The following is a 25,191-nucleotide window of genomic DNA, read 5'->3' on the forward strand; positions in this document are numbered from 1 at the left end:
TGTGTTTCATCTCTCTTTAAATTCAATTTTAATTTACATCAAAGTCATATACGTATTCACATATATAGTTTTAAAAGTCAAGTAACATTGCAATGTTAATGAAACGCTGTGTCACCCCTCCTCATACCAGGATTACTCTCCAGAGTCAGTCACTGAATGTGATTTCCTATTGCTGCAGTACCAAATTACCACCAACATAGTGGCTTGAAGCAAAGTAAATTTCTATTATGGTTGCATTCGTTAGAAGTCTGAAGAGGTTCTCACTGGGCTAAAGTAAAGGTGGTAGCAGGGCTGTATTACCTTCTGGGAAGAATCTGTTTCCTTGCTTGCGTCTTCCAGCTTCTAGAAGCTGCCTGCATTCCTTGGCTCCTGGCCCCCTTCCTCTGCCCTCAGAGCCAGCAGTGGCTGGTTGAGTCCTTTTCCCATTGTATCACTCTGAACACCTCACCATCTTCCTCGGCCTCCCTTCTTCCTCCCTCTTCCACTTTTAAGGACACTTGTAATTACTTTGGGCACACCTGGTGATTTAGGGTGATCTCCTTACTTTAAATTCACTTGATTAGCAACCTGAATTCCATTCCCCTTTGCCATGTAACGTGTTTATAGGCTTGGGGATTAGGATATGAACATCTTCATCTTTGAGGGGCCATTATTCTGTTCACCGTAGTCACTTCCACCCCTTTTAACTGTTTCTCTTGATATTGCTATTATATTTGTAAGTTCCTGCTTACAGTGCTGTTTCCTGATTGTTCAGTTTGGATGTTATTCCTTGATGTCCTACCATGGATTATAGGATCCCTTATTCCCCTCATCTCCCCTCCTGTCCCTTCCCCACACACATCCCTTCCCTTCCATCTTGTTTTCCTGATGTGGTTACATCACAGTTTGGGGTTACATTGATAGTCAGTGCTTCAGTTATTTTGGCCATGTAAATAGTGTTCATGGCTGAGTCATGTAGTTCTGCTATAATGATATTTCCTTTCTTGTACATCTTTTTTTGTTGTTGTTAATAATTGCCTTGTTTTTTCTACTTACTTAGTTTTATGTGTACTTATTGCTAATTATCAAAGAGTCTCTGACAGCATTTCAGAGCATCTATTTTTTTTTTTTTTTTTTATAACCTATGTTCCTTTTTCATTTTATTACAGTTTTTCCCCTTGGAGACCTCCCTCCCAGAGGCCTCCATCCCTCTCCTCTTTTCTGGGTTGATTGACCTCTAGGCCTGTGATATGACTCATTCTGGGGGCTCCTTCACCTTGTCCTGGGCAGGATCCTATGTTTCCTCTTTCTTGGTTTATTCCTCCAGGAGGTTCTAAGAGAGGGTCTGTGGAAGTTGATCACTTCAAACTTGCATGTCTGAAATATCCTTGTTCAATATTTACACTTGATTGGTGGTTTGATTTGTCTAGAATTTTAGGTTGAAAGCCATTGTCTCTTAGAGTTTTGAAAGCATTGCCCCTCTGTCTTCTAGGTTCCAATATTAATGGCAAGAATTCAGATGGCCATTCTGATTCTCGATTACTTATGAGCAACCTGCTTTTTTCTCACTGAAAGTCTTAAATGTAAATTTTCTTGCTTTAAAAATTATTGTGCTGGGTCCTTGGTGTGCTGTTTTGATCTGAAGACTCACATTCTTCAGTCCTGGGAGATATTCTTATATTTTTCTTTGATAATTTTCTTTCTTCTTTTGTCTTTGGAACTCTTCTATTAGTTGGATATGGGACGTCCTGGGTTGAGTTTACAATTTTTAAATCTTTTATTTCCTGTTTTTCATTTTATTTTTTACCTTTTTTTAAGTTTATTTATTTATTTTGAGAGAGAAAGCACGCGTGCATGTGTGCATGTGTGCATGTGGTGGGAGGAGGGGCAGAGGGAGAGAGAGAGAATCCCAAGAAGGGTCCATGCACAGCAGGGAGCCCAGCATGGGGCTTGATCCCACAAACTATGAGATCATGACCTGAGGTGAAATCAAGAGCCAGATGCTTAACTAACTGAGCCACCCAGGTGCCCGTATTTTACTTTTTGAGAGACATCTTCAGCTTTTCCTTAACTCTTTTGAATTTTTAAATTTTGTTTTCGTGGTTTTGCATGAAACACACTTCCGTGTTTACTTTCTAGAACTCCCTAGTTACTTCTCTAGTGGTCATTTTTTTTTTTTTTTTTAATAGCATCTTGTTTCATAGGTGCAATAAATTCACTTATGTTGGGTTTTGTGTGTGTGTTTTTTTTAAATTCTTTTTATGTTTATTTATTTTTGAGAGCTAGAGACACAGAGCATGAGCGGGGGTGGGATAGAGAGAGAGGGAGACACAGAATCCGAAGTGGGCTCCAGGCTCTGAGCTGTCAGCACAGAACCCAACGTGGGGCTTAAGCCCATGAACTGCGAGATCATGACCTGAGCCAAAATCGGACACTTAACCGACTGAGCCACCCAGGTGCCCCAGGTTTTTGTTTTTTGAGTTTGTTTTGTTTTGTTCTGTTTGGTGTTTTTCTGTTGTTTCCTGCTTTGTCTTTGTTTCTTCCAAGCCCCTTTTCCTGCTTGTTTTGGTTACTGAATTTCCCATAGGAGCCTTCCCTGTCCATTTATATTTTAAGAGTGAATACTAAAATGCTGATTGGGCATCTGTGTGACAAGGAAGGGGGCTTAACTTCCTTGTAGGGTTCCAGAAGAGAGCCTGCTTTTTTCCTGCTGGTGACACCTAAATGTCAGTGCCTATAGATCTTTTCCGTGGGGATGTTGGGTTTTCCTGGAGAAGAATGTTGCCTGGGGGTTTAATAGCCTGGTTGTCCTGCATTCTGGGAGCCTTGATGGCAAAGGAGGCTGGGTACCCTGTTTGGTATGCAGACTTTCACTCCCTCTGTCCTTTTCTGAAGGTTGCCCCCTTCTCTGCCTTCCTCTCTCAGCTATTCCCCTCCCTCAGCTGTGTCTGAATCAGAGTCTCTCTTGTAGTTTGCCTAAACAGTGAATCTCTACCTTTTTCCTGAGGGAGGGAAATCAGACTGAGCAGATTGCAGGCAGGGAGACCCTGGGCTGGAATCGCTCCTTGAACAACTTTTAGCAGAGTCTCTTTTTAGCCCCTGTCCCCTCCCCTCTCAGTCCTTGGTGCCTCCAATTCCTGAGGCTTCTCCTGTTTCTGTGGCATTAGTCCCCTCTTGTTTAGTGGTTTCTTCCCCTGCTTGCACTTAGCAGAGCAGAAACCTGAATCAGCTACTGCATGGTGGTCAGCTCTCTGTCTTCCAGAGTTTTGTTGATGTATCTTGTCTGCTGTTGTTTCCTTTCCATTAAAAATCAAATTTTTCTGGTGGGGTTCTGGGAGAGAGCAGGGATAAATATGGGTGTTTTAATCCTCTGATTTGACCAGAAGTTTCATCTCTTTATCCAAGCCCTTAAACTGGTACCTGATATATCGTATATTCCCAAGAAATGTTTGTTAACTGATTGAACACGCGTTTCTAAGATGGTATGGCTACTGTTAGTCGTAAGATTTCAAGAGAGTCCCAAACATACAATCTTACAAAGATAAATCCGTTGTTTATTCTGAGGTAGATGTAGTAACTGGCAACAGATCCTGCCATTCTCCCTGTGCCGTGTAGGGTAGGGAGCGCCATGAGACAGCGTTGTAGGCTTTTGGGCTAGAGATCGACGAGACTCAGATGCTGTCTCTAGGCTTATCACTAATGACCTGAGTCACCTTTAGAAGTCACTTAACCTGTCTGGGTCTTGGTTTCCCCAGCCTTAAAATGGGCTATCGGTCAAGATTTGATTCCATTCACTGCGCTGAATACCTGCTGTGTCAACGCATGGTGCTAAGATCCTTCCAGGTATGTCTTCTCAGGCAGCCAGGTCAGTGTTTTGTATATACATCTGTTATGACATTTGTCACACTGGATTGACTGTGTTTGGCTTATACGTCTTTATCCTGATGGTAGTTCGGTGCCTTGCGCAGTCCGTACTCTGCAAACTTGACCTCTCAGTCTTTGTAGACTGGGCTCCTTGTGAGGGCCACATCGTAGTCCTCTTTGTGTGTGATATCATCCTTGGTGCATAGCAGGTGTATGGTACACGTTAGGCTTTTCCACTTAGTGTACATCAGGGAATAAGAAAATGTGAGTCGCTCTGCCAGAGTTCCCAGACCCTGCTTGGAGAACGAGGCCTCACTTTTTGGGAGTCCAGCTGCACACTCCTTGACTCACTTTTGGAGCAGGGGGCTCAGATGTCAAGTGCAATGATGGTAGAGTCAGCAGCCATAGCAGTTCTGTACCACAGCCTTGACACTAGAGGATTGTTTCCTCCAAGTAGATCATAGTCACGCATTTGTTTAATCGGCCTCATACTGTTACGAGTTGAGATCAGATCCATCTTAACTAAGAAAGTGAATTACACACCTAATCCTGTGTTTGTAGTGCTTACAAATACTTAAGTGCTTTTTCATCATTTATTTTGGTTTTCCTAAACCTGTGAGCTAATGTGCCAAGACTCGTAAGTTGAAATTTTAGGGAGATAAATTTGGCTTGATAGAAGCACTTTCTATCACGAGAGCCATTCCTTGCTGTACTGCATTTGGGAAGCCCTGGGCTCCTTATCAAGCCAAGGTTGGATGTCTGTTGACCAGGGAACCTGGAAAGTCAATCCCTGGGCAGGAGATGAAGTCGTATTAGAACACCTAAAAAGTTCTTTGCTTTTGAGTTGTTCAACAAAGAATCACTGAGCACCAGCCACAGACCGGGGTCTGTGCTGGGCTCTGGAAATACAGCGGTGACCACAGAGAACCAGCAGCTGCCTTCATAGAATTTATAGACTACAGCTGAACTGTCTAGTGTGGTGGCCACTAGCCATATATGGCTACCTATGTTTAAATTAATTAAAATAAAATACAGTTTAAAATTCAGTTTCTTGGGGCGCCTGTCTGGCTCAGTCAGCGGAGTACGTGACTCTTGATCTCAGGATTGTGAGTTTGAGCCCCATGCTGGGTGCAGAGATTACTTTAAAAAAAAAATCTTTAAAAATAAAAGAAAATTGAGTTTCTCATTCACAGAAGCCCCATTTCCAGTGCTCAGTAGACACACGTGACTAGTGGCTGCCTTGTGGACAGCACAGATACTGTATGTTCCCTTCACCTCAAGAGGTTCTCTTAGGCAGGCTGTGCTGGCCTGCAGAGCTAAGATTCTGTGTTTTTAGACCGTCTGCGATTAGCCTTGTTTCACAGTTGGGGCAGCTGATGCACAGAAAAGCTGTTTGTTTAAGGTCCTGTAGCGGGATGGGCCTGAGCTGGGAACAGATCTCTTCTCTTGGAGCGTGGCTCTTCTTGCTGGGAAGTGAGGTGGGGAGTGGACTGACTGAGGGCGTGGTCTCTGCGCTCAGGCTGCCTGAGCTCACATCCTGGCTCTGTCGCTTCCTAGAGCAAGTTACTAATCTGTGCCTCAGGTGCCTTGCCTGTAAAATGGAGAAAGTACCTACCTCATGGCATTGTGGGTGATCCAATAATGCAAATCTTTAGAACTGTGCCTGACACGTTCTGCTTGCTATGTTGAGAATGAGAAGGTGGATAGAAGTTATTGGCGGAGTCAAGGAAGCATTTTCTTTTTTTAAATTTATGTTGTTTTATTATTATTGTTATTTTTTAATGTTTATTTATTTTTGAGAGAGAGCACGCACATGTGAGCTGGGGAGGGGCAGAGAGAGAGGGGAAACAGAGGATCTGAAGCAGGTTCTGCACTGACAGCAGCGAGCCTGATGTGGGGCTCGATCTCACGAACCATGAGATCGTGACTTGAGCTGAAGTCGGACGCTCAACTGACTGAGCCACCCAGACACCCCTCAAGGAGACATTTTCAAACGGGAGACCGAAAAGTGGAAGAAAGAACATTGGCAGGCGGGGCTGTGTTTGCAGAGTTGACCAACCACCTGGAGAGGGACACAGAACTGAATGTTTCTAAGCCACGAGCTGCTCTGGGCATGAGAGCTGATATAAAAATGCCAGCATGTTGACGAAGCCCTCTGAGTCCCAGTTCTCATCGCTGGCTTTTGAACAAGGATCCCTTTGATGTCCCTTTCCTCCTGGTCTGCTTCTACCCATGGTCCTTTCTCCTGTCCCCAAACATTGCTTCTCCCCCTACTGTATTTCTACCTCAGAGGGGTGAAGTTGCAGACATTTGCCATCATCCCCATGGAGCAGGGAGATGTGCCAGAGGCAGAGAGAAGGGACAGATCCTGGGTGATTTGGCGGTTGGATCCTGGCTTTTCTTTGAGGTTTCTGTCGCTTGGCGATTTGCTCACTCTTTCAAGCAGGTCCATCTGGTGTGGCATGGTGCGGCTCCAAGTGCCCTGTTTTGCTGAATGAGGAGAAAGAGAGCTCTGATGCTAGCCCCAGGGCTGGGAGGGTGCCCCATTTCATAGGTGCATCCCTGCTTGCACGTGGAACTTTAAATGCTTTAATAGCCATGGACTCATTTCATCCTTTGAACAGGTATTGGTGAACATGTAGACATGGCCCCTGCCCTCCTTGTGTGTGTGTTGGGGGGGGGGGGTGGTTCCTCCTCAACACCAGGAGCTCGGGGCCCTTGTCTTCCCCAGCAGGTATTCGGCAGTTTGTTTCGGTTTTGAAGTAGGAAGGTTTTAGTGTGACGGAGTGCATGGGCATGGGGGTTGTGACCGTGCTCTAGACGTGCATGTCCCACATGGCATCTCACTTCACCCAAGCGAGGCACATAGGGCAGGTAGTAGAGCAGGGCCGGTGACAGACCTGGAGTCAGGTGGCCAGTGATGGTGGACCCAGGACTGACCTGTGTGGAGACTGTTCCTGGCCACCTGGATTCTCAACGTGGCATAAACGTGCTGCCTGAGGACCAATGATCAGGGGTACTGAGTACTTGTGCCTTAACCTGTAAGATTGGCTCTGCCAATCTCCTTCTTGTTTGTGCCTCGGCTTTCCACCATTCATGGATGATGTTCTAGCTCAGAGCCGCTGTGACAGGAATGGGTGCCTAGAAGATCCCAGAATTGTCCTCGTGTCAATGCGCAAACTCATACTCATTTTTATCATGCCTTATGCATCGATTATTAACAGCAGATTGTAGGCCAGCCTTGGAATTTTGTTTCCCAGTGTCAAGGGTCACAAGGACATATCTTTTGAAATCCAAACAGTTTCCCTTTGTGTGGAGCCTGGCAGCTGTGCCTAGGAGCAGTTTCCTAGGCTGATGCGTAAATAGATAATTCATTTGCAGATTGCTTTTCTCCATGTAGGGTTTGTCTTTAGTGGGGGCAGAGCCAGTGTTGGGTGACTGCTTCCTGTGAGCACAGAATGATGGTCAGGGGTTGTAGCTATTTATGATAAATCGAGGGGGACAATGTAAACATTTTCGTGTTATGTTGATGTTTGGGAGTTTTTCCCAGGCTGCTGTAACATATACACTGCCGCCCCTTCTGTGCTTGCGCTTCTTTTTATAGACGGTGCGCACAGCAGCCTGGAGATAGGAGAGGTTCCTGCAGCCAGTGGGGAGGTGAGACAGGCCAGAACTGGAGCTAGGAGATCTGTCACTGCCCCGGGGGTCTGGGCAGTGGGCTTGAGAGCAGGCCAGGGATCTGGATAGAGAAGCCAAGGCAAAAGTAGGAACTGGGCTGCTTTAAGCAGGACAAAATGAATAGTGTCTCCCGAGAAAGAAAACTCTCAACCAGGGATGGAAAATAGAGTAGCTGGAGAGAGCTGGGACTCGGGAGGGCCGAGGGCCTAAGCAGGGCTGGATGGTGGCTGCTGACAGGTTGCCAGGCCTGCGAGCCTGGGCCAAGACAGTCTCAGGCCTTTTAAGATGGTTTTGTGTTTGCTTTGTGGGACCTTTATGTTGAATATGGTGCATTACTGAGCCAACACTGGCAGGTGTGAGGGGGTGAGGCCCCCCAGGAACTGGGAAATGTTAGTCATGTCTGAGCGCTGATAGAAGATATGGCTCCTCTTGAAGACAGCTGCAGGAGGAGGCCCCACAGCCCGCCAGCCTACATTACAATCTACGGTCTTGGTTTTGTCTTGAATTATTAAGGTCGTGGGCTATTTCAACACTCACCTGAAGCATCGTTGTGAATAATTTTCCCTTCCTGGGGTCAAAGGAGCTCCAGTAGAGAAGGGGTTTTGTGGCTGTGGTTCTGGATTCCCCAGGTTGTTCCCTCCAGGAAAATATACTGGGGCGGCCAGGAAATCCAGAGGTTACCCTTGATGACAGTGTGTGCACCTCCTTGGGCTGTCTTGCAGATTGGTATTTTTTCTGGGTGTTCCTTTCCATTGTAGCAAGAAAGAAACAGTACTGTTAGAAGATGTAAAATATTTAACACTCTCTTTAAAAAATTAAACTGCCTAGGAGTCTTTGATTGGTGGTGCCCATGGCAACATGCATGGTTTTCAAGAGTGTCTTCCTAGGGCTTTGGGGCTCCTCAGAAGGGGCGGGGACCCCACTGCTGGCAGGACCGACTGGGAGGCCTACCCCACCTGCCTGCTTGGCCCAGAGGCTGGACAGTATTGGGACTGAGCAACCCCTTCAGAGATTGGTAGCTAAGGTCTGTTTTGATAAGTAGGGAGGAGTAATGGGGAAGAGAACTCGCCATCCTTTGGGGGCTCATTCATTCATTTTGTTTTATTGGCCTGTTAGTCCCTGGCACTTACGCTTCTCCATCCAGCCTTCGGACTTCTGCCTGTGCAATTTTCTTTGCCTGGAGTGTTCTTTCCTCCCTTTACCTAGGTAGCTCTGGTCATCCTCAGATGTCACCTGCAGGAGCATGTTGCCGGGGAAGCCTTCTGCAGTCCTCTGGAGCAGGTTAAAGCTTCCTGTTGGAGGCTTTCATGATTCAGTGGTTCTGGACAGAACATTCTTCACAGCATCTGTCTCGGCTGCTTTGTTAGACTTGTGTGGAAAACCATTGTTTGTCTCCCCCCTTCCCCGCCCCCCCACCCCCACCCCCTGCCCCAGAAGTCTGTAGGATCTATGATGACAGTGGCCAGGGCTGTTTCTCATCTACATTTTGTCCCCAGAGCCCAGCATGTGCCTGGCCCACAGAAGGGGCTCACTTTCTGAGTGTCAGTTAATTCATTTACGAAGTTTTGGGTTCTGTAGCAGATTCTGGGAATACAAAGAGAACAAAACACCCCTGCTGTCCTCACGTTGTTCCTAATCTAGAGCAGTGGGTGAGCTCTCAAGAGATGGATTGAGTGGCAGGAAGAAAACATCAGTTAAAGTTCTATTTACTCTTCAATTCAAATATAAGAAAGATGTAACTTTCCTATTTATAGTAGTACAGATTTTATAATTAACTTATAAGTAAATATGCTCAAAGCTATTTTACTAACAGGAAAGTGTGATCAAAAAGCTTGGTGGCCACTGGTCTGAAGGGAGAGGTAGGCACATGAAAGGGTTTTTGTGCCCAGGTGTGATAAACACTAAATTAGGGCAAGTACCAGCTGCAGTGGAGGCCACCGTGGAGGTGGGGGGAGCTGGAAGAGAAGGGCATTCCTGATAAAGGCAGGGGCACCAGAACATGCAAAGGGTGGCATGAGAAGGCTTAGTGTAGTGGCAGAGGTCAATACTTTAATAAGGTGGGAATATAAGGTGGGGGGAGGGTCTGCTAGATGCCCCTACTGGTTTGGGGAGGGACTGAGGATTGCGAATACCAAGATGGAAGAGATAGGGCCCCTGCCTGCAGGGTGGACTTAGGGAGAGAAGTGTGCACACGTACCCCAAGGGAAGAGAGTCCAGTGAGAGCCTGGATTCAGAGAAGGTGGGTATTTGGGTCCAGGGGGATCATGCTTTCAAAGTCCACTGTGCCCAAACACGCACCCCCCTCTTCATTGCAGAAGGGCGGGGGGGGGGGGGCTGGCAACTGACTTCAAGCCCCTTTCAAAGCCCATCTCAGGGTTAGGCTCTCCATGAAGTTCTCCTTCATCTCCTCCTACCCAGTGAGATTTTTTACCTTAATGTGATTCAGACACCTCCATGGGCTATGTTTTCTGGGTTACAAAATTGTATATGAACAGAAAAATGATATATAGTATATATAAATATGCATATTTGATGTGTTTACTTACCTATGTAATCATACACACTTCTTTCTTTCTTTCTTTCTTTCTTTCTTTCTTTCTTTCTTTCTTTCTTTCTTTTTCTGAAGTCCCAGAGCTTGAAGTAATTATGTAATTAGAATCCACATAGAATGTGGTTAGATAAGGTGTAATTAAAGAGGAAAACCTAATTTTAAAAGAATGATAAGAGGTCATTTGATTCAGTCCGGGCCCAAATCCAGTCTTGGAAGAACAGTAAGAGGTCACTTGGATGTACAGAGCTTGGGGCCACCCAGGAGCCCAGACTGGCCAGAGAATTGGGCAGATTTTGTTTCGTTCAGTTCACTGTGAAAGCTATTCATTGAGCATCTTCTTAGTATAGGATATTGTAGGAGGCCTAGCCATGGGTAAGGAAAAGAAGGTCTGGATCTAGGGAGGACATGGGGGAGGCAGGGAGATTGGCTGGAGGACAACCAGGAGGTCCTAAGGTGAGCAGAGAGATGAAAACTCCTTTGCAGGGGGAGGGGGGGTGGGCAACAGCGGGAGGTTGGGGAAGGATTCACAGAGCAGGTGGCATTTAAGATGTGCTTGAAGGGTAAGAAGGGTTTTAAGAACAAGGACAAGGACTCTCTGGCACATTAGAGTCACTCAGATAATATTTGTGGAATGAATGCCAGGCTGAGGTTGGAGGTGGAAGGAACATGGCCAAGTTGGGTGGCCATTTGTGGTTTGGTGATGAGGTAAAGCCCATACAGCTCAGGCAGTAAGTACAGTGACAACGCGAGGCTAAGAGGACACCAGGCTTAGGCCTTTAACTGTGTGGTGGTGACTGTGTGCAGAGGAATCAGAGACTGCTGTGGGCTGTGGAGGTCTGGGGAAGTGTCCTCATGGATGGGTCTTGGGCAGAGCCTAGAAGGACCAATAGGATAGGGAAAAGGGGAGGAGGGAAGACTTGCTAAAGGAGGGGAGCAACGTGGTCAAAGGTCTAGGGAGGGAGCCAGGAGATCATCCGGGAGAGAGGGGAGGGTTGTATAAGGGAGCGGGGCAAAACCAGGTGGGCTGGAAGTGGGTGAACTAAGTTCCCAGGTGTGTTGGGCAGGAGAGCTTTGATCCAGTGGGACTAAGGGGCAGGTTGGTGGACAGGAGAGTGGCATGGAAAAGGCATGTTGAAGGAAGAGGAATCTGGCTCTTGTGTGTAGAATGGGCTTCTGAGGAGTTCAGCCTAGGTCCTTGTCATGAGGTGATCAGGACCAGGCAGTGAGCCTGGGAGGGTGGGGCTGTCTGCAGGCCCTTATCACAAAGGGCTATCGGTCTTGGTGATAAGAGGATGAGAGAAATAAGGCAGGGGAGGAGGCAGAGGTGACTGCAAGCTTCCCAGCCTGGGAGAATCATGGTACCTAAGACAGGAGGAGGCACAGCTGGTGGGAAAGAGGGTGTGGGCAGAGGCCCGGTGTGTCCAGAGCCCAAAGACCCGTGTTCTAACCCAGCCCTGCCTCTGAACTGGGTGAGACCTTGGACCAATTCATTCATCTCCTGAGCTCCAGTTTTTGGTCAGTAGGCATTTCTGCCATATGATTCAAGCTCATAGAGACTGTGGAGTCATCACAGTCCTAGGACTTGGGCAAAGAGAAGGTCTGGGCTGGAGATTTGTAAGGCCCTCCGATGGAGGGGAGAGAAGAAACCACATAATCTTCTTCCTTGTTTTGCTGGAGTGAGTAGGCAGAGAGCAATAGGGAGAGGGACTCTTGGTGGCCAAGTTGGATGAGGAGTTGCGGGGGAGAGAATGCTGTCCCGACTCATCCTGCCCATCTCAGGGTGGTTATGAGACTCTGTCATAATGAGTGTGTAAGCTTTAAGCCTACACAGATGTTGCGGTCAGTTCTCCGTTCTGGGGTGGAGCAGGGGAGGGGTTAATCTTCCTGAACTTGCAGAAAGGAAATTCTCAGGGCAGGGAACTTCTTCCCCTTCTCCCCTCCCCAAGCCAGTCTTTGGGAAACTTATGGCCTTGGACCTTTAGAAACAGAGTCCATGCAGAGAAGGCTTCCTGGCAGAGGAGGACTTGAACAGAGCCCTACACAAAGCAGAGAAGGAAGGACTTTCCAGAAGAGGGGAATGACATGGAGTTACACAATTGAAAATAGAGTCTAGAAGGGAAGGGATATGTGTTTTGAATACCTAGTGTGTATACCAGCTCTGTACCAGCTGCTTTCCTGACGTTTGTCTTTACATCATTTCTGCCTCTATTATTATCCCATTTTACAGAGAAGGCAATGGTATTAAAGAGATGAGTTAATTTGCTCAAGGCCTCAATAGTCTGACAGGATTTCGTTTTATTCAGATCTGATTCCATTGGCAACAAATACCCACTTCTGTAGTCTGTAAATACTATATTCTGCTGGCTCTTGGGAGAACGCAGGGAAAAAGAGAATAATTTGTCTTTCTGACCCTTATTCCTAGTTAAGCACTTACTTAAAATGTGAACCCAGCTGCCATCCACGCACAGCATTCTGATACGGTATGGCATCTTGGAGAATGGGAACAGGGGACACTTAGAACTCCTCGGGGTCTAGAGCCCTTATTTATCAGATTAGGAGACTGAGGCCCCACAAAGAGAAGGGATATGCCAGGATCTGGGCAGGATGGGGATGAGAAGTAGAAGAATCTGGAGGCTTGGAGACTTGAGGCTCTTTTAAGGCCTCCCTGTGGAAAAGTTTGTTTTTAGACAACAATGGAAACCTTTGTCTAGAGAATTGGTCTGGGCAGGGGTTGGATCTGAAAGGTCCTCTGTGTGCGTGCGTGCGTGCGTGCGTGTGTGTGTGTGTGTGTGTGTGTGTTTTCTTTCCTCCACTTTAACCTCAGATGCCTTTGAACCAGCATGAAGGATTCTTTAAGACCAAAGGTTAAGACCAAAGGCATTTAACAGGTGGAAAGGGCATAGGAAGAAGGGGGAAGATCAGAAGCCACAGAAATAGAAGACTAAACTCTAGACTTGGCTAAAAGGAATTTCCCAGGCCCATAAATAACCACTAACATTTATTGAATGTTAAATTCATTTATTGTGCCAGGCAATCTTTACATGTCATTTTATAGAACTGCCAGGGCCTCCCCATGAGGTAGGTGCTATTTTATTGCTCCCATTTTAAAGATGAAGGAACCGAGGTTCAATGAAGCTAAGTGACCTACCTAAAGTCACAGAGTTAATAAGACATAGTGCCCAGACTCCAACCCAGGTCCACCCAATCCAAAGCTCCGCCTTCAATGCCCAAGCTATTTTGTAGGACTAGGAGCTCCAGGTACCTGAGTATTTGGAGGTGTATGGAATAGCACATTTAGGAGTCATCCCTTGGCAATGGTGCTCAGCAGAGGGCATTTTTACCCCCACGGGACATTTGGCAATGTCTGGAGGAGACATTTTTGGTTATCACAACGTATAAGGGGTGCTACTGGCCTCTAGTGGGTGGAGGCCAGCATGTTCCTAAACTACTTACGATGCACAGGACAGCCCACATCAAAGAAGTATCCTGTGCCAAATGTCAATGTGCTGAGCTTGAGGAACCTTGCCCTTTGGGGACCTGGTTATGTTTTTACCCCAGAGCATAGGGCTGGTGGAAGGCCATTTGGAAAGCCCATCTGAAGAACTCGAGTGGTTCCCTTACCTTCAGGGACTTACTTTGTACCTTAGTGGATGTTTGCAGTTTGGCCCCCCCACTGACTGAACCCTGAGAGGCTGCCATGGTGGTTGTGATGAGTGGAGGCCAGGAAGAAAAATTCCAGTGAGGTGTGACAGGCCGGGGTGGCTCAGGGCTGCAGATGAGCTGCAGCAGGTGAGAGGGGGCCGGGGTCCAGTCTGGGCTGCCGAGAATTGATTCGGTTGTTTCTCTGTGTGTAACTGAAATAACTCAGGTCCGGTGAATTGTGTAATTCAAAATGCCTTTATTAAATTATGACTGTGACTACGCCCCATCGGAAAGGTCTGAGGACAGGGTATACATGTTGCAGATGCAACTTGGGCACTACTCTGCTGCTTGCCGGCCTCCTCTGTTACTGGTTACTCTTTAACTCTGGTCTGCCCCATGCCACGTAGGGCAGAACAGCAAACAAATTTGGGGAAGCCCCAGGACCCTTGGCCTTTATGTGAGCTTCTCTGAGCAGCTCAGCTGAGCGTTGCGGGTGCCCGAGAGGTCTGACAGAGCAGCCCCCTCCCCTGGGAGGGCACCACTCGGGCAGTCCTGAGGAAAGTCTGCCTCTTCACCCCCATCTGCTCTCACTTCGGGCCCCTCTTCCAGGTTGGACACAGAGAATGTGTGTCTGTGCCCTGGTCCCGGATGGTGTACATCACCAGGTAAGATTTTCACCTCCCTTTGGAACCCTGGTTTCCAGCTAGTCCTCCCTGGCTGAGCTTCCTACTGCAGTGCCTTTCCCCTGCTGGCCTCGCTGACAGGAATGACCCCCTACTTCCATTCCATCCCCTGGCCCCACCCTCCAGCTAGCAGGGTCACCTCCCTCCTCCAGATGCCCTCAGCCCCAGTGAGTGCTTCTGTCATTTTTCCAGTCATTCAATTCTAGGCTTCCTGCATCATCTTTCCAGTGCTTTAGTCACTAACTAGCTGTGTGACCTTGGATGAGTCACTTAACCTTTGGAGAAGCAGCGTAGGATTGAACCAGGTGACTTCACTTCCCCTCCAGCATCAGTGTCGAATGAGAGTCATAGCCGTAGGACCTGGGGTGTTTCTTTAAGGTCGTTGGCAAACCAGGTTTCCCTTTGATCCCATACAGATTCATGGAGGACTCAGAATTGGTTGTTAGGAAACTGTCTTCAAACCAACTAAGTAAGCTTCTTTAATATTAATTCTTTACTCAGCAAGGGTGTACGGTAGGTTCAGTAGGGCTGTAAGATGGGGCCTCTTGGGCTTTGTCCTCAAGGAGCTCACAGCCTTGTGGGGGGCGGGTATGACTCTGCCATAACAGTAAACTTTGCAGCAAATCACCCGGTATCCGTCCTTAGTACCAATGATCACAATTCTCCACACCCTTACATCCCCCTTGCCCAGGGGGTCTGTTTTTTTCAGTAAGAGGTTTATTTTTTTCAGTCTTGTTCACTATGTACCTCACAGAGTGAGCAGTCAGATTTATGTTGAATAAATGCAGGAAAGAATGGTACCAATTGACTTAGGTTTTGAAGGAAGGATAGGAGTTAGATCTACATAGATGGGGAAGGGGGACATTATGGACTGGTAGGGGATATGGGTGGGGTGGAGGCAGGAGGGAGAGATGTGTGAACAAATGCATGGATGTAGTAAGGTCCAAGGCATGCTGGGTAACTGCAAGTCCATTATGATTGGACCCTGTGATATGGTCCGGATCAAAAAGACTGGAAAGGTAAGTTGGGGCCAGATGTGGAGAGTCCTGAATTCAAGCTATGTTAAAGGGATTGGATTTATCCCACAGTAGGATGGCCTCACATTCCAGTTCCCCAGGGTGGCTTTGCCTGTTGTCCCCACGTGATTGTTAATAGTGCTCCCTTCGCTCTCACGTGTCCCTGTTTGGATGATAAATTGTATGCCCTTGCAATCCTAAAGGCTACACAGAGCCCCTGAAGGGTTCATGATGGGACGTGGTCAGGCTGGCATCGGGAAGGTCAGTGCCTGGTGGTGCCTGGAGGCAGGAGGCAAGATGTTCTCTAGTCCAGGTAGGGAGAAGGCCTGGGTCTGAGAAGTCGTTGTGACGTCTCAGATGTCTGAAAGGAGGAGATGGTTATAAAAGAGATTGAAGGCCAAAATGATACCACGCATGGTCTCTAAATGGCTCCAAAGTGGCTCTTCCAACGGAAGATGCATTCTGAAGTTTAGACATACTGGATAAGCTGTTTTCTAATTTGAAGTTATGGCTGATAAGAAAAACATCTACATTGTGCCTGTTTCCTGAGCAATTAAAAGTCAGAGAAGCTTCTCCCCAGCCTCCAAACGTTCTGGTGAAACACACTGGTATTCACTTTCCTAAACCCCAGCATTGTTCCTTGGAATTTAAAATAGGTTATGAATGTGCTTGATGTCAGGAAAGATAAATCTGTGAGGAGGACTGTAGTCAATACATTTCCTTTTTAAGTAGAAACAATATAAAGAGCTTCATTCAGTCCCGAATCAATCTCACTTTGTTGCCATGATTGTGTAAAACCTGAACTGCTTTATGTCCGTCTCACACTGTTTATATTCCCCTGATGTTCCCCATCTCAGCTGGCCCTGCACGGAGTCAAAGCCTTTTTAGGCCATGTACGGCTCACTTCTCTCAGGGCTGTTTTATTGCATGCTGCAGAAGGGCTGTGCTCTGAGCAGTGAGTTCATTTTGTATCTAGCGGTGCTCTTCAGGGTGGCTATCCCACATGAGCTTCCTATGTTGCAGAGTTGGAAGGCCAAATTCCTTAGCTTTTTAAATTCCCATGAAAAAGATGATTACATTTTAGGATAGTTGATACATACACATGGTTCAGAAATCAAAACACTATAAAAATGTATGCATTGAAAACTTTCATTCTTACCCCAGTGATGTCCACATCACCCCCTCCTCCAGCCTGGCCCCTATAGGCAGACTGAACATAATGTTCCAGTTTTTCCATGACAGTCTTCGTTTGTGTTCTCCATCCCAGTGAATGATCAGTAACACCCTCCTTCACCCCCAAAAATGTCCCAGTGTCGGTGCTAAATGATATAATCCTTTATACACAGGTAATCCTTTTTATTAGTTTCTTAGATATCCTTCCAGTATTTCTATATACAGATAACACATGTAGGGGGGATGACATACATTGCCCTCGTCACTGAATATATCTTGGAAAACTACATACCTACCCCAAGTAGAATTGGGGTGTCCTCATTCTGCCAAAGTGCCTTTGTGTTTGTAGAGACTGGTTGGCAGTTAACTTTCCCTTAGTTTATCAGTTTAATTACTATTTAGGAGTTGCTTCTGTTTACCTAGGGAGAAACAAAAGACTGTGGGAAACGAACCCAGCTTCCTTCCCTTCGGAAAGCCCATTTGGGAATAAACTCATCCAGGTAGCTTTAAGGCACTAGCTTTCTGCCTAAGATGGTACTGGGCACTTTGGATGAAGTGGGTCCTGTATTCATCTCCAGTTGTCTAGATGCTTCACGATCCAGCTCAGGTGCCTCAGCCTTTCAGGGAGCCCTCCCTGATTCCCTAGCCAGAATTCTTTGGCATCCCCATCCATCCACTCATCCATCCATTTACCCATGTCAGCAACCAGCATTCACTGCACGTGTCCTTGTCCCAGGACCTGTGCTAGAGATGAACAGATGATGGGCCCCTTACTGGAGAAGACAGAGAGACAGGTGCATGAGTGGGAAGTTACAATGCAGTGCTCAGGCTGTGGGGGAGCACAGAATGATGGGTGCCTAAGTGTAGTTGAACTTGGGGTAGAGCTAGGGAGACTTTCTGAAGACACTTTCTCTGGTGGGACTTGCTTTTTAGTTCTGTGAATATTTGCCTTGTCTTCACTGTTACATCGAGGTCCTTTCTATTATCCTCAGCTCTGGCCCCTTCCCTTGTCACCGCATACCTGGTGCATACCTCCATTAAATAGTCATTCAAATATTTTTTGAGTGAAAAAGTCCAAATTAATTAAGTAGACCCAGCTCAAGAATCTTAACATCAAAAAGAGCAGGTGAGATGTTCTTTGCTGCCTTTGGTCTTCATGGCTTATCTCGGCAGCTGGTATCCTGCAGAGGCCCCTCTAGATTAGTGCTTGCCCTGCCCTTCATTCTCCTCTTCTGCAGGCTAAAGTGCTCCCCCTCCATCTGTTACTATCGCCACAATAAGGAACCCCTTGACTCTGACTAATGCTGACAAGAAGTAGCTGGGTGAATGGGAGCCCCAGGTCCCATCCCCCTGGGTCTTGGCTTCCCCCTTGGAGTGAGGTGGGTAGCATATGACCCCGAAGGACACTGTGCCTCTGACATTTCAAGAACAATGATTTCAGGAGTCAGCTGTGGCTCAGCCAGCTCCTTCTTTTATCTGCTTCTAATAAGTGCAGCTTCCCTTGCAGTTTCCTGGTGCCACAGGGGGTGATCAGTCCAGGATAAGAAATAGCCAGGCCAGGAAAATGACCTTTTAATAAAGTTGAAAGGGCCGCTGGGAGAGCCGGGATGGCCAGACGTGTGGCCGCCAGCCACTGTGCTGTGGTCTGCACTGAAAGAGGTCCCAGGTAATGACTCCAGCTGCAGCTGCTGAGGAAGGAACACAGGCCATCATGGAAGAGGGTTTCGGCCGAACGTTAGCAGATGTTTTCCTAAAACTGTGCAGAGCAGCATTTTGTGGGAAGAGGTGAGATTTGTTTGACAACTCACACTCCCTTTTCTGTTGCCCTCATCTGTTCTTTCTACAGTAGCTTTACACAGGAAATAGGAAGCTGGGATGGTGGTTCTCAGGTAAGTCCACTTGGGACTGACACGTAGAGTTGACTGTGTGCCTGGCACTGCACCCAGCGTCTTTACATTAAGAACCACTAAAGCAGTGGTTCTTAAACTTTGGGGAGCATCAGAATTCACCTGGGGTACTTGCTAAAAATACATAGTACTCCATGGTGGGGCCCAAGGATTTGAATTTTTTAATTTATTTTATTTGAGAGAGCAAGAGTGGGGGAAGGGGCAGAGGGAGAAGGGAGAGAGGGAGAGACAGAGAGAGAGAGAGAGAGAGAGAGGGAGAGAGAATGGGAGAGAGAACCTTAAGCAGGCTCCACACTCAGCACAGAGCCCGATGCAGGGCCTGACACCATGACCCTGGGATCATGACCTGAACTGAAGTCAAGTCAGACGCTCAACTGACTGAGCCACCCAGGTGTCCCCCAAGGATTTGAATTTTTAACATATTCTCTAGGTTATGCAAGTTATATCCAGATGATGTCAGCTGCAAATAACAAACTCCAGCCCAGATTGGCTAACTGGCAAAACTTGTTTCTCAAACAGGAGGGATGCATTTTAAAACTGCAAGGCCCATCAGTCCTGTGGGCCACAATGTGGGCCATGCCCCCTGGAGTTGGCAGTGGGATGATTCTGAATCTCAAGATAGGGTGGGTTTGGGGGCAGTCGCTTCAGTAGCTCAGTGACGTCAGCAAGGCCCCCGGTTTCTTCCCATCTCTGCTATCTTTGGTGGTTGGCTTCCCCTGCAGAGAATAAGAGGGCTGCAGCGTTTCCAAACGTTTTAGTGAGACAAGCACAGCCAGAGGAAGAAGAGAGACTGGATGGACTTCAGGCTCTCTCAGCAGCCAGGAAGCTTCCTGAGGCCCCCCCCCAACACTCTCCCGAGATGCCTCCTTGGCTGGAGCTTGGCTGCACGTCCATCCCTGAATCAATCACTGTTGACTGGAAGGCGGCCACACTTCTGGAGGGATCTGGAGGAGAGGCACGTATCCAAACAAAATGGAGGCTCTGTTAGGAAGGAAGGAGCAGGGACTAGGGGTTGGGAAGGCAACTGCCAGGGCCCAGGGTGCAGGTGGCCCGAGCAGTATGCCTCATGTCATCCTGAGCAGTCGGGCTGTTGGTAAGGTTATCTCTGTCCTGCAGATGAGGAAATGAGACTCCCTGAGCTTCAGTGACTTGTAGATAACAGGCCCGTGGATGGTGTGTAGGGGGCGGGAGTGGGGGAACTGGGGTGTTTGTGAGGCCTTTTTAGCCCTAGGAGAGTAATCATACTTTTGTTTTTAACCTGAGGTGTCAGAGCAGACGCCTTCGTTTCTGATTTCTCCTTTATGACTCCAGTTATTCGTGGCGGAAGGCCTTCCTCTGTTTTTCCTATGGGCAGAATTCTCAAGGCGTGAGAAAAAATACGCAACTTTGGTTGTACCTGAAAGCAGCTGAGATGATGATATCAGCTCCGATTTGGGGGGAAAGGGGCTGGCCACATCAGCCCCTGTGCTAGGTATAGTGCATGCATTATCTTAAATCCTGGCAACAACCTACTAAGTTAGGTTTTATTCTCCGTATTTTAAAGATGGGGAAACTGAGTCTCAGGAAGGTGAAGCTGAGGGTGGTGGGTGGCACAGCTCGTGGGTGGTGGAGCCAAGCCTGACGGCTCAAATTCGGTGCCGCTTCCCTACTCCACACTGGGGCTTATCAGCGGCTGCCAGCCTTGTTTATGCCCCTGAAGGAAGGTTCTCAGGGAACGGGCTTTTAGTGTCAAGAGTTCCAAAGGAGCTGAATGTTTCCTATGGGAATAATTCTCAGGGCACCAGGAAAAATATCCTGAGCATAATAAACACAAGAAAGAAACAGGAAATCTGGTTTGTTATATAGCAGCTAAAATACAACTAGGAAAACCCTTTAAAAAACCTAAAAGGTTTGCTGGATTTGAAAAGGAAAGGTCCCGATGGAAAGGGGAGGGAAACCCCTGTGAGTTCGGGAGATAAATGTGGACAGTGTGGCAGCAATAATGGGTGCTGGGTGGAGAGTGAACACCTTGCTTTTTCCCCGGTTCTGCTTATGACTCTGATCTCTGGCAAGTCACTTAGCTTTTCAGAGCAGTGTCCGCACGTGTAACGGGTGGTCCTGGCTGGCAGCTCGGTGGGCAGAGGTCGCAGAGGCGTAAAGGGTGGAGCAAGCCTTGCCAACTGTGCAGCGCTTTGCAAAGGTGAGGGAGTGTCCGGTCTGAACCACAGAGTTGACCCCCCGGAGTTTTAAACCGAGTGCCCCTCTACCTGGTGGCGAGCTGTTCGTTGCCTATCGGGGGCATGTCAGAACTGGTGGAGGACAGCCCCTTCGCCTCCACTGGATGTCTGGCTTCGGCCTCATCACAAGGAGAAATCAGCTTTGCCTGCAAACGTCCAGCTCTGGACGTTTGGAGTCCCTCCCTTGGCACATTGCCTGACCTATGCCTCGGGGACTATTGCCTACAGATGCCCAGGGGGAGGTAACAGTAGTACAAAGTGGGCAGAGATAAGTGCCCCATGCACAGCATGGAAGGTACAGACCATGGCTGCCGTGGGAGGATCCTGGGGCTCAGGAAGCTCTGGGTAATCTGGCCATGTATGTTGAAGATGGATCACAGGTGTGTGTGTGTGTGTGTGTGTGTGTGTGTGTGTGTGTGAGAGAGAGAGAGAGAGAGAGAGAGACAGACAGACAGACAGGTGAGCCCCTTTGTGAGTGCCGCCAACATACCTCTCTGATGATGGTGGCGCTGGAGACACAGTGACCTGACTTTTCAAATATGAACAGAGGGAATAATAGGGAATTTCCCCCTCCCAGTGAAGTGTATCTGCAACTTTGTAGGGGTTTGAGTCTGCACTAAGATATTTAAGATTAGTTTCTTGCTCCTAGCTTTCCTACCGTACCCATTTATATTGAGCAACCTCTGCATAGCAAGCTGAGCTCAGTGCTGTGGTCTCAAAGACCAAAATCATTGTCCTTGGGTAGGAGTCTCCTAGGTAAACAGGATCATTACAAAACTGTGTGATAAGTGTTAACAGGTATGTGCAGGGTCCTCGGGGAGAAGTAGGAGGGAACACCTGGTTGGGTCAGGTGGGGGGAGGGACACTTGTTTCTCAGAGGAGGTGACACCTGAGCTGGGGCTAGAAGGCTGGGAGGAAGTGTGCCAGGTGGACCAGCCTCTTGGAAGGGATTCTAGACAGAGGGCGGTAATAGCTTTCATCTGACAATAAAAACTGTTCCTGAAAGCCTGCTGTGTGGCAGTGGTGAGGCAGAGATGGATGGGACTGTGTCCCAGCCCTGCAGGTGCTCACAGTCAGAGGTGAATAGGAGATGACAGTGAAGGTGACAGTGTGATTGGAATATGGACAGTCTGTGGAAACACAGGGCCCTGCTGAAGTCAGTTGTGATAATTTGCTTATCAGTCTTCCTCTGAGGGGGCCCCTTTGCGGGTCTTTCGTTGGTGAGAGGCTCTGTTGAAGAAGCTGGCTTGCTGTCTGCTGCCCTTGGGGTGGGCTGTGCCCTTCAACAGTTTGGATTGTTCTGTGAGACACCTATTCGTACTTACAGATTTCTTCCTTGTGGAGGCTGCGCTGGGCTTAGCAAGTTGGGCTTGGGCAAAACACTTCACTAGTCTGGGCCTTTTTTTTCCTTCCCACTTACGGAAGAAAGGCTGTTTGGATCAGGTCATTGTTTCTCAAATAGCAGTCTAGGGAGCAGCTCCTTTCGAATGGCAGGCGTGCTTGTGGACATGCAGAGTCCTCGTGGGGTGGCATCTTGTCCTCATTTGTAGGGCCAGACACTGGGGAGTGGGGTGTGGGATTTTGCCTTTAACAGGCAGTCCGGGTGATTCCTACACATCTTAGAGTTTGGAGACACCTGGGCCACAGGATGGCAACTTCTAATCCTGTCAGCCCTAATCTCCTCAGCCACATCTACGTCCACAGGAAGTGGGAAGATAAAGAGTTAGCTTTCTTAATGTTTTATCCCTGCAGGACACCTTCAGCAAACTGCTCATAGTTTAGGTGTCCTGGCTGGACCCGATCCGCAGTCTGGTTTTGATATTCCTTAAGGAAGAAAAGCCTTGTTAACACGCACCTGAATGTGACTGTCAGAATCTGTTTATGGATCATTATGAGAAACACCTGTCTTGCTTTTCATCTTGGCTCTGGATGTTTGACAGGCTTCCCTGTTCTGGGTCCCTCCCCTTCGGTCTCCTGCATCCTGACAAGGTCATCTGCGTCGTCGAACAGGGAGCCAAAGGGTTCCTCTTCTGTTCGACAAAAAGTGTCTCTGCTTTGGTTCCCCTTCCATCATCTTTGTGAGGTGATTAAGGGAGGCTCACCATAATTTTTTGTTTGTTTTTTTTTTTTGAAAGCACAAGCAGGGAAAGGGTAGAGAGAGGGGGACAGAAGATCCAAAGCAGGTTCTGTGCTGACAGCAGTGAGCTTGATGCGGGGCTTGAACTCACGAGCCGTGAGATCATGACCTGAACTGAAGTCAGACGCTTAACTGACTGAGGCACCTAGGTGCCCCGAGGCTCACCATATTTTAATAGCTGCCTCCTGTGTTCCCATTCTTTGATATTGTGTCTGAAAACATAGTTTTTAAAATTTTTTTTAATGTTTGTTTATTTTTGAGACAGAGAGAGACAGAGCGTGAACGGGGGAGGGTCAGAGAGAGAGGGAGACCCAGAATCTGAAGCAGGCTCCAGGCTCTGAGCTGTCAGCACAGAGCCCAACGCGGGGCTTGAACTCACAGACCGTGAGATCATGACCTGAGCCAAAGTCGGACGCCCAACCGACTGAGCCACCCAGGCGCCCCTGAAAACACAGTTTTTAATGTTCAAAGTAAATGAGGGCTGTATATAGCTGCGTGGAAATTTTCCCTAGCTTCCTATCTCCCCCAGCCCCCCAAATCTAATAGCCCCTAAGACACCACAGTGCTGGTGACTTTGAGAAGCCATTACCCAAGACCACTCTCAGTCTGACACCCTCATCGTATTCAGGTGTGAATGAGACAGTCTTTGGCGAGAGTTGGACCAGGCATAGCACTGTAGGCTGGCCCATCATAGAGATGAAACCTTGGCACCTGGTATCCTAGACCTCAAAAATTAAGAACTTTCCTCTGGATCAAATAATTTTGTTCTATTATTCTGTTTTCCTTGTCAAAATCAATCTGTAAACAAATTTCTATGCTAGTAAATTCTGATGAACCTTTCAATATTACCCAGGTCGGAGAAATGCAAAGCTGGCTTTAAACGATGAAAGCGGCAGGTGTGGGTATGCGCCCAAGCAGGCAGGGCCTGCGTGACCCATCTGCCTTGCCTGAGGGCCTTGCACAATTCTCTGCCCACAATGTGCCCAATATGTGGCTGCTGGAAGGATGGATTTTTATTTTTGTTAGTTTTTTTTTAAATAATTTATTGTCACGTTAGCTAACATATGGGGTATACAGTGTAGTCTTGGCTTCGGGAGTAGATTCCTGTGATTCATCACTTACATACCATACCCAGTGCTCATCCCAACTAGTGCCCTCCTCAGTGCCCATCTCCCATTTTCCCCATCCCATCAACCTTCAGTTCTCTGTATTTAAAGTCTTATGGTTTGTCTCCCTCTCTGTAACTTATTTTGGAAGGATGGTTTTTAAAAGAACAATGATAGGCTGGTGATTAAACTGGTGAAGGCATGGTATTCAAAGGGTGGACAGTATGATTTGGAACATGCCCTTGTTTTTCCTTAAGTTTAATTTTCCTGGACCTATCATTAGATGCAGGATTAGTTGCACTGCGGAAAGGCAGCGAAGAGAAAAAGACATGTTATGCATGTTAAGTACTTTGGTACATCTGTTAGCTGTTTATTATTTGCCAGTCATTAGATAATCTCCAGAGACTGATTTTGACAAACCTCTTCCTTTTGTGTTGGGGGAAACTGAGGCACGGGCATGCAGTGATTAGTGTAAATACATAGTGAAGCTGTTGGCAGGCTAGTTGACCAATAATCAAGAAGGATTTAGAGTACCTCCTCTCTACTGGAATACACAAGAATTAAAATTCAGCTTTGCAAAAGCTGTTAGAGGTTCAGGAGGTCACCTTGGAGTATATAGTTGCTTTGTGACATTGTTGTCACTTGGCTGGTTAGCTTTCACTGGTGTGTTTCCAAGAACAGGGAGCTCACTGTTCACTGAGGCAGTTCCATTTATTTTTTTAATGCTTCTGATTATTAGAATTGTTTAATATGAGCTATCATCAACTTGTCTGATAATTTTCTCCTTTAGGACATTTCTCACTATATTTACATGACATGATTCACTCATTCAGGCATACGTGTTGAGCACTGGCTTTTAGAATCAGGAGAAATGAGATAGTAAACAAGGTAGACAAGGTTTTTGCCTCCTGGAACTTAGAGTCCCATGTTAGTACAGTGGAGGGAGCATTGAACTAGATGTCAGAAAGCAAAGACATTCACTTTAAAAAGAAGAAAGAAAGAAGCAAAGGTTTTGTACCACTTGCAACCTGTATGAACTGGGCTAAGACACTTGAGTATCACTTCATTTTACAGAGGACATTATCCCATTCGACCTTCTAAAGCAGTGAAAGTTTCTTGGTTGATGGATCTTGAGGAGTATGAATTGTTGATTATTAGGAGCAGTAGTTCTCAAAGCACAGGTCTGGGCCAGCAGCATCAGCATCACCTGGGAACCTGCTAGAAGTGTAAATGCTGCAG

The 25,191-nt window shown here is 47.3% G+C and overlaps 1 long non-coding RNA gene across 2 annotated transcripts; it reads left to right on the forward strand.

Annotated features, from left to right (window-relative positions):
• The first annotated feature begins 2,492 nt into the window (after positions 1–2,492).
• LOC125917102 (uncharacterized) lies at positions 2,493–19,574 on the forward strand. Of its 2 annotated transcripts, XR_007456096.1 has the most exons (5): positions 2,493–3,822; positions 14,324–14,379; positions 14,814–14,866; positions 18,433–18,475; positions 19,216–19,574. It is a non-coding gene; the product is annotated as an uncharacterized LOC125917102 (long non-coding RNA). The 2 variants fall into 2 exon arrangements; XR_007456095.1 differs by lacking the exon at positions 19,216–19,574 and having other exon boundaries at positions 18,433–19,206.
• The last annotated feature ends 5,617 nt before the right edge of the window (positions 19,575–25,191 follow it).

This window comes from Panthera uncia, unplaced genomic scaffold, assembly GCF_023721935.1.
Source record: "Panthera uncia isolate 11264 unplaced genomic scaffold, Puncia_PCG_1.0 HiC_scaffold_1481, whole genome shotgun sequence".
NCBI lineage: Eukaryota > Metazoa > Chordata > Mammalia > Carnivora > Felidae > Panthera > Panthera uncia.